This window comes from Benincasa hispida, chromosome 7, assembly GCF_027475165.1.
Source record: "Benincasa hispida cultivar pf3 chromosome 7, pf3_genome.v1.1, whole genome shotgun sequence".
NCBI lineage: Eukaryota > Viridiplantae > Streptophyta > Magnoliopsida > Cucurbitales > Cucurbitaceae > Benincasa > Benincasa hispida.
Window position 1 is genome coordinate 1549146 of NC_143484.1, and position 9323 is coordinate 1558468.

General features: G+C 29.2%; 1 pseudogene; it reads right to left on the reverse strand.

Annotated features, from left to right (window-relative positions):
- Positions 1 to 2894: 2894 nt before the first annotated feature.
- LOC150034833 (putative ATP-dependent helicase C29A10.10c) lies at positions 2895 to 7225 on the reverse strand (annotated as a pseudogene).
- Positions 7226 to 9323: the final 2098 nt, after the last annotated feature.

Sequence of the window (9323 nt, forward strand, 5' to 3'; positions counted from 1 at the left end):
CTTAAAAAAAAAAAAAAAAAAAAATAGTCCATTAATTTACAACATTTTGGAAAAATATTTTGCAAAACTGATACTTTTTTATATTAAGAAATGTATGAAATCATGTTTTTTTTTTTTTCGTTTTTTATTTTAAAAAATGAAATAATGGTAGAAGATCCAAAACTATGTTTCAAAACAAAGGAAGCATTCTTATTCAACACAAAGTTATTATCTTCTTTTACTATTAAATATTTTATTAAAAAAGTCAAATCTTGACCTTCCCAGAATTTCATTTTAACAAAGTTTTTTTTTCCTTTTGTTTTAAATTTTTAAAAAATAAGTGGCAATTTTCTTTTCATCCCAATATTATTGTAACTAAAAGTCACACTCTAGCTCGATATTATCCTACTGAACCTAGGAGACTGAGCTTAGGACGAACTGTGACGACATTAGATCCAAGAGTGCATTAGAACCCTATTATCGAACCTTTCTTAACTCAAAACCTAATTGCATTTACAAAACATTGCTTATAAAGCATAATATAATGACGTTCAATAAGTATCTACAAACGGTGACATGCATGGATCCATGAATTTCGTGATAGATTTATTTTAACTTTTTAACTATTTAATTTTGTAAGAATATCATTGGAAAATTATGAGAAATAATCTCTTCAAGTTTTTACTTTTAAAAATTAGCATTATTTTTGCAAACTTGATTTAGTTAAACAATCAACTTTTTTTCTAATTGTTTTGCGTATTCTTGGTACATCTCGATCATTACATATTAAGACTATGTTGTTTTTTTCAAATATTATTTAACCTTTTTTTTTAAATACTATTTAACCTCCCCAAATTCCGTTATTTTTTCAAATATTATTTAAACTCTCCAAATATTGTACCAAATCTTCTATAATTTCAAATTTTCTACAAATTAGTCAGGAATATTATATCAAATATTTACTTAACTTTTCAAATATTTAGTCTAATTTCTATTTCTATAATTATACTGAATTTTCAAATTGTCCAGAGAAATATATAGAATCTCGCTATTAATCTACCTGAAAATTCACCGAGAAAGCCAAAATATATAGAATCTTGGTGTTAATCAGTTTGAGATTAATTCTGAGATTTTATATATTTTCCATATCTTATCTATCTTCCTTTTTTCTTGTGCAAAATTTAATATTTTCCAAAATTTAAAAATACTTCAGAACCATCTAAAAAAATTAGTTTGGATTTCTAAGAAAAAAATTAATTTAGATAATTGGTAAATTGAATTGAAAATTCTAAATTACGTCAAAGATTTAAAAAAAAGTAAGTATATTTAGTAAATATAATTGAATTGGGAGAAAATTTTTTAAAAAAATTGGTAGAATGTCAGTGTAATCTACCTGAGTTATATTAAGAAGGCTCAAAACAAGCTATAACTTAGAAAAAAAAATTAATTTTTAACTAAATCTCGTTGGTCGATTTCACTCGAGACTGAACCGAAAAAAACTAGTTGAATAAAATTTTAAAAAACGTGCTAGTTTTGAAAAGTGAAAACTTGAAGGGGTTATTTCTGACAATTTTTCAAAATCATTTTAAAAAAAAAAAAAATGGAGAGAGAACTACTCAAAATAATTTTTGAAAGAATGAGTTTATAAAATAAGTTAGTCGTTAGAGAAATATTTGAAATTAACTTTTAGAAAAATGATTTTTGAGTGTTTAATGGTTAATCTTTCCCTAATTTGTATAATTCATAAAATCATCAAAATGTCTTCACTAATTCCTCTACCTCACTTCCACCATGTTGTCATTGGCTATCACTGCCCTCCATCGGTCACCTTCGACAACCGTCATCGGCAACAAACTTTGTCCACCACCTTTGTCAGCCAACTTTGATGACCACCTTCACCTGATATGATAACCTATGACGGTCAACTGCAGCCACAACCATCAACGACTATGTCAGCCACCACAACTAGTGCCCACCTCCAACAACCACAATAGACGGTCCCCTTTGACGGCCAACTCCAATAACCACCACCATCTGCCAACTCCAGCCACTACCATACAAGTGACCACCTCCATCAATTTCAACCATAATTTACAATTTCAACTATATAAACCTCAAACTTGGCAGATTCTATATAACTTTGATCTTAAACTTTCAAGTCAATCAATTTAAACTTCAAACTTGACAAATTGTTTCAAGTTTAGCCTAATGACACATCCACTTAATCTCCGAGTGTAAATTTACAATTATTCTAGTATGAGTTATTACTGAAATTAAAATTGATACAATATGTCATTGTTTGACGTTTAAAATTGATGAAATTAAAAGTCTAAGAGTTAAAATTGATATAATCCGTCAAGTCTAGGATAAAAAATAACCTTCTTCCACATTTTTTTTAGTTCTCAAATTTTGGTTGGACAAAGATATATATTTTTTAGTTATGAAATAAGTTTCATTTTCAAAAACATAAGATAATAATCAAAATTGTTATTAAATGGGGTCTAAAATATTTATTTTATAGGTTAAGATCAAAATAAAATATATGTAAAGATTGGGATCCAAAATGATAAGTAGGCATGAAGATAATGTCTTCATTACGTTTCCCAAAATCAAACCATAGATAACAAGTCTATATATATAGATAATTTGTGTCAAGTAAGTATACCTTAACTGATATAAAATATACATTTTTGAAACAAAAAGGCATAGGTTTGAATCTCTGGACCTACCATTGTTATACTAAAACAAAGATAATTTGTAGCAACAAACTGTGAACTAAATAAACAAAAACGAAAGTACGCCAATAACAACCTATCGAAACTGTAAAAGGGAGCATAACTCTATTAATATAAAACGAGAGGTTTGAATCCCCGACCATGGTCAACGGAAAAAAAGTTAGGAATAAACTAAATTCCCTATAGCTTTCTCATCAACCGAGAGATACAATGAACAATGAACTCCTTGATCTTAACTATGAAATAATTTTTATGCCTCCCAAAACTAGTAATAGCCTTGGATTCATGAGCTTCTACTGTATTATTTCCCTCCATAATCTCCAAGCTTCTTCCCTTACATTTTTCTTCTTCTTCCTTCTCTTTAATTGCTACAATCGTTGGACCTAGGCATTCTCCTCCTTCAACATCGACGTTCGACTCGTAATCCAGTAGCGGAACGAACTGATCGACGACGTTGGATATTGCGTAGGCATCAGCATTGAAGAAGCAGCAACGATTTTTGGCGTCGATAACCAACTCTTCCAAAATTGAGTTACTCTTGGAGAGTGTTTCAAAGTTCCCCAATATCCACAATCGAACTAATAGACACTTTCTTCCATCTATATTTTGCTATAATTTTATTTAAGAGATGTTTTCAAAATTAAAACCGAAGTTTTGAAAACTAAAAAATAAATACTTTTAAAATATCATTTTTATTTCTTGACTTTAGCTATGTATCCAAATGTTTTCAAAACTACGATAAAGAAATTATGAGATTATAAACACAATTTTCAAAACTAACGCCTTGTCTGGTAACTATTTGATTTTTGTTTTTAAAAACTAAGTCTATAAACATTACTTTAACCTTCAAATTTCTTCTTTTGTTATCTACTTTTTACAAATATAATTAAAAAAACCAAGCTAAATTTTGAAAACTAAAAAAAAAATCACTTTTAAAAACCTACTTTTATTTTTGCAATTTGGATAAGAATTTAATCATGGTACTTGATAAAGACGTAAATTATTGTAAGGAGTGAGGAGAAAATAGGCTTAATTTTAAGAAAATAAAAACAACAAACGAAATGATTACCAAAATGAGCCTTGATTATCTAACCATGCATACGCATAACTTTTGAACAAAGAAAACACTAGCAAATGATGAGTTATCAAGCCAGGCATATTAATTTCTAAACAAATAAAAAATAATGTTGCTACTCAAAACTCATTTAAGATGAAAACATTGAGCTTATAACTACTTTTTCAATCATAAGTTTCTATGTTTTATTATCTACTCCCTACTAATATTTTAAAAACTAAACCAAGATTTAGAAACTAAAAAGTGTTTTTCTATATGTTTGTAATTATTTTTAGAATTTGATTAAGAATTCAAGAATTTCTTTCGAACAGAGTGAAAGTTATAAATGAAAAAATGGGAAGAAAATAAACATAAATTTTAAAAACATAAATCTAAAAACGAAATTAATATCCAATGGAGCTAGATAATTTTGAAAACAGTTTTCATTTGGTTGAGGTAAAAGTTCTTTCACTAAAAATTAAAAAAAAAAAAAAAAAAAGAAAGAACTTCAAACTCATCCAAGTTTGAAATATATATCTTTAAGTAAAAGAACAAAAGGATGAAGTATATAATGTTATTACCTAACTTTTGGTAAGGGGCGACGTTTGTTCTTTGATTGCTCGATAAGAACCCAATTGACGATCCTCTATTTGATTGAACCGTGGAAATAATAATGATATCTTCTTCCCCACCTTGAAAACCATCAACTGAGCTCACCTTGACTTTAAATCCATTAGAATTGTACCTCCTCCCAATTTTCTGTTGAATGCTATCAACTTGAGCTGAATAAGTAGACACTACACCAATGTTGATCTTTTCCTTCGAACACATGCTACAAAACATATTAAAAAAATAATAAGTAATCGAGAGATGATTCAAAACATCTAAGAAGCACAGATAGAAATACGAGACATGGACATGACGTCACTTCTTTTTAAAATCCAAGATACGGATATGAAAAGAACACATGTATTAAAACATATACATTTTTAAACAAAGCAAAAACCAAAGTCAATGAGTTTGTGGTATTTATAGACTTAAAAAAATAGTTCAAGGTATTTTGCTCTCAATTTTTATTATTCTTGTCATATATATGCTTATTTAGTATATGAAAGAGGTGTTTGATACATGTCTAACAAATTTTTATCTTATTTTGAATTTGTACGACTAGTGTCAAACAAATCTTTTGCACTAACAACTGTCCAATACGTGTAGTAAAGTATTGGATACAGACATGCTAGCCAAACTAAAGTGCTCGATACGTGTATCCATATGTTGGATACAAATACGCTACCCAAACTAAAGTATATATACTTCTTAGAAGAACATAAAAAGGTTTCCAACAAACAGTTAAAGGATAATGTATAAAACATTCGAGAAATTTCATCGACACGAAAAGAATAAAACCGAAAACAATAATCATAGAGAAAAATGATTTCACCTTAGGACAAAGAATGAAGAATTTTGAGCACAGCATCAACCTCTACCATGTTTTTCCAGCTATGTCCAATGTCATCTTTCTCTTCTCTTCCACCATTGATGTTTATGAAAGAATACGAACCGAATATCGGTCGGGGAAGAAACGTCTTCTCGTAGGCTTTGTCTTTGACATTAGGACCATCGGAGATTTGGCTCGAGTAGAATTTTGAGTTTGGGAAAAGGCTTATGGATGGATGCATTCTGTACTGCACATTAAGAAGATGTTTTGGATGCCCCAATGAACTCAGCCTCTCAAACAAGCTTCTTCCAAACCCAGCACTATCTGAAACCTTTAACGGGAAGAAAAGAGAATTATGATTTATAATATAGGACCCATTTGATTGATAAAACCACAAAATATCGATACAATCACACAAGTGACCTTTTAAGAATTAAAAGATATCATTTTTATGCATTTCAATGACGCACAAAAATAAAAATTAATTGCTTTTAGTTAAATAGCAAACACAATGTTTTATTCAATTCCCGTTTGATAATCATTTTGTTGAATTTTTCAAAATTATACTAGTTTTCTCACAATTTTATTGGTAAGCTTTTTTCACCATCCTTTAAGATCACAGATTTGAATAATCTAAGCTAAATTTTCATAATTAAAATTGAATTTATAAAAACTATTTTTTTTTTTTAGTTTAATTAACTTGGTTTTTGTTAACTTTTTTTACTCACGATTGTTTTAAAAAAAGGTGGGTAAAAAAGGGGAAAAAAACTAAGATGTATAGTAGCATTTCATATACAAAATGATTATCAAATAAGATCTTAATAATTTTTCTTTTTATAAAAAATGAGATTTAGGGTACTAAAAAAAAAAAAGAATTTTATGTCAATGAAATGTTAATGTTATTGTCCATATGCAAAGTCACTCTCAAAATGTTCCTGACGGTTTAAAACGTGTTTATTATACCTAACAAGTATTTGATATTATGTGTCTAACTCTGATTGATTCTACTAGCGTCTAACACGCGTCAAAGTGTCAATACACATGTAGTTGAAAGAGGAAGAAAATTTCTTACTTTGCTCTCAACCATGGCTGGCAATTTGCACTCATCACCTATGAGAATTGCATGCTTTATATCAGCAAGTTGCATTGGAATAACAGACTCACATTCTTTCAATTGTGCTGCTTCATCAATCACCAATGCCTTCAATGGCTCCAACGACTTCGAATGCAACTTAAACGAACTCGAAAACCGTGCAAAAGAATAAGGAAGCATTCTGAAAACAGAAATTCACAATGGTTGCTTTATTTGTAGTTTGAGGAAGACCAAGCAAATCCAAGGATTGTTGAAGATATTTGAAAACTACAATGCAATCATTTCTTGTCTTCAAATGCTCCTTATATTTGATTAATAATGAACCACTGAGATAATTTTGATTCGATGAAAATACCCTCTCAAGCTCCTCAGAAGTAACCCAATTTTGAAACAACAAACTTTGCATAGAATCAATTAAACTCATGAGGCAGCAACCCATCCTCTCAAAATTACACTTCAAAACACTCCTAGAAAGTATGAGTGCAGAAAATCGACACACAATCTCGAAGCGACGATGCGATGTCTCTAAATCTCATTCGTACAAGCTAGAGAAAAGACAAGTCTTCGTTGTCGACATCATGAAATTGGAGAACACAATCTTCGAGAAAATCAATCATGGACACAAAGCAATGTCTCCATCCAGTGAAGGGATTGAAGCATTTTTTAAGCCTTTCAACTCGATAATCCAAAAACATATATTTATTAGCAAAACCAACTTTGAGTATGGACTTATTTCCGAACAAAAGAATGTCCCCTAGACAACAAAGAATCCCTTCAGATCCACATTTTTTCTCATGCATTTTTTTTACCAAAACAAGAAACCTGGAGGCCAATTGCATAATTCCAGTGTTGGTTGGAGCACAAGCAATCATCCGACATTGATTCCTCAACAATTGGAACAGCAAAATTCCAACCGTCGTTGTTTTACCCGTCTCTATTTGTGCTCACAGCTTATGGTTTTCAAACAAGACCCAATGGCTTTAACTTGGGATTCATTCAACATCGAAAACAAATTGCTCATGTCCGATAATAATTCACCACACTCGTCGCAATGACGATCAGAGGAGGCATTATTTTTGTTATTGTTGGAGCTAAGAATTTGGTCGAAAATGGATGAGTTGTTTTTGTCGTTCATTTGGAGGGCGTTCTATATTCTAATATAGGGAAGTATATTGACCAAATGGATTAGGAAAATGGGTTGTTATGAATCCATTTTGAAATTGGGTTGCCATGTTTTTAAGGTAAAAGAAGACATGAACGTTTCGTCATCGCCGTCTCTGTTCCGGAAAAAGGATGCAAAAGTCCATGTTTTCCCGATTCTTTGCAAATCCGAAACGACCTTTTTTTTGACATTGGACAGGATGAATATATCTCCTAGAGTTGAGGATTCCTTCTCACCATTTTTCCATTTCTTGATTTTGGATTTACCTTTTCCAAAGAGATTACTTGAGTGAATGGAGTTTTGGAAATGAGATTCAGGTTTGAATGTACGTGAGCTCTTGTCTCTTCTCGCAATGGATTCATGAATGACTCAAAATAATGAACTAATGAATCGAAACGTAATGGAATCTTTTTAATCGATAAAAAAAGTAATTAATTAAATTCATAATAATTTGAAGATCCGTTTTTAAAAAATTAAACTGAGAAACACTACTTCTACCGATAAGTTTCTTTGTTTTGTTATCCATTTCCACCTACATTTTCAAAAACCAAGCAAAAATTTAAAAACTAAAAAAAATAGTTTTAGGAATTCAATCGTTTCTTCACTTTTTCATGTGGAAACTATAATATGAAATCTAAAAGCAAGCAACAATACATTGCAAAAACAGAAACTTAAAACGAAATCACTACCAAATAATGGGTCTACAAGAAGATGAGTTGTTGATATTCTTGTACATTCCTTCTCTAGTTCTTGTACAACCCTTTTGTATGCTATCATATTGAGTAGTGATACCCAAAGATTCAAACTTTGCCATAAAACCATTGCTTCCACTTTTATGAGCTTCTTCCATAATTTAGTTTCACCCTTTGTTATGAATTGTGAAATTTTAAATTGGAAATATTAATAAGAGATGAAGAAATTAAAGAGTTGCTTATTATTATTATTATTATTATTATTATTTAATGTTTTATTGGGAACTCCAAGAGATGGCCTTTAGGGAACTCCTCGTTTCCTCTACTCTCATAACTCACACGGCTCACAAACTCAAACAATTTGTGTATTAAATATATATATTTTTTATATGGTTGTTTTTAAATATAAAAAAATAAATCAAAATATTTACAAAATATAGCAAAATTTTTATCAGTGTCTATCATTGATAGTTATAAAATTTTGTTATATCTTGTAAATATTTTCAACAGTTTTATCATTTGAAATAATTTCTCTTTTTTATAACATTTTTCTACAACCGTACACATTATATACTTTAGGTTTTTGCAAAAAAAAGAAAAATTCTATTTAACAAAACATTTTGATCCAACTTTCAAGAAAGCAATAATTTAGTCCTTGAATCGTGGTTTAAAATATTTAATCATTGTGTTTTTAATTTCATAACAATTTAATCTATAAATTTTAGTATGTAATAATTTAGTCCCTAACATAAAAGAATTTATCAAAATTAGATGTCAATTTTTATTATTTTATGATGTAGATATTGTATCTATTTGATTTTAAAAAAAAAAAAAAAAAAGAAAAGAGCGTCTAATTAATTTTTTGGTTTATTTATCCAGGAAATCTTATTAATTTTTACAATAAATACTAAATCGTTACAAAAGACTAAATTGTTACACAGTAAAGTTTAAAAACTAAATCGTTATAAACTTAAAAGTATAAGAACTCAATCATTACGAACCAAAGTTGAATTAAATTGTTACCTCTATAAATATTAAGGGAGAAAATGATTTTCAACCGAAAAAATATATTTTCGACCTCTCGATTTTAAAGTTCAGTTTTCATTTATTTTAGTCATTGAATTTTAACATGTAGTGTTTAAGTTTTGAATTTGATTTCAATTTAATTTC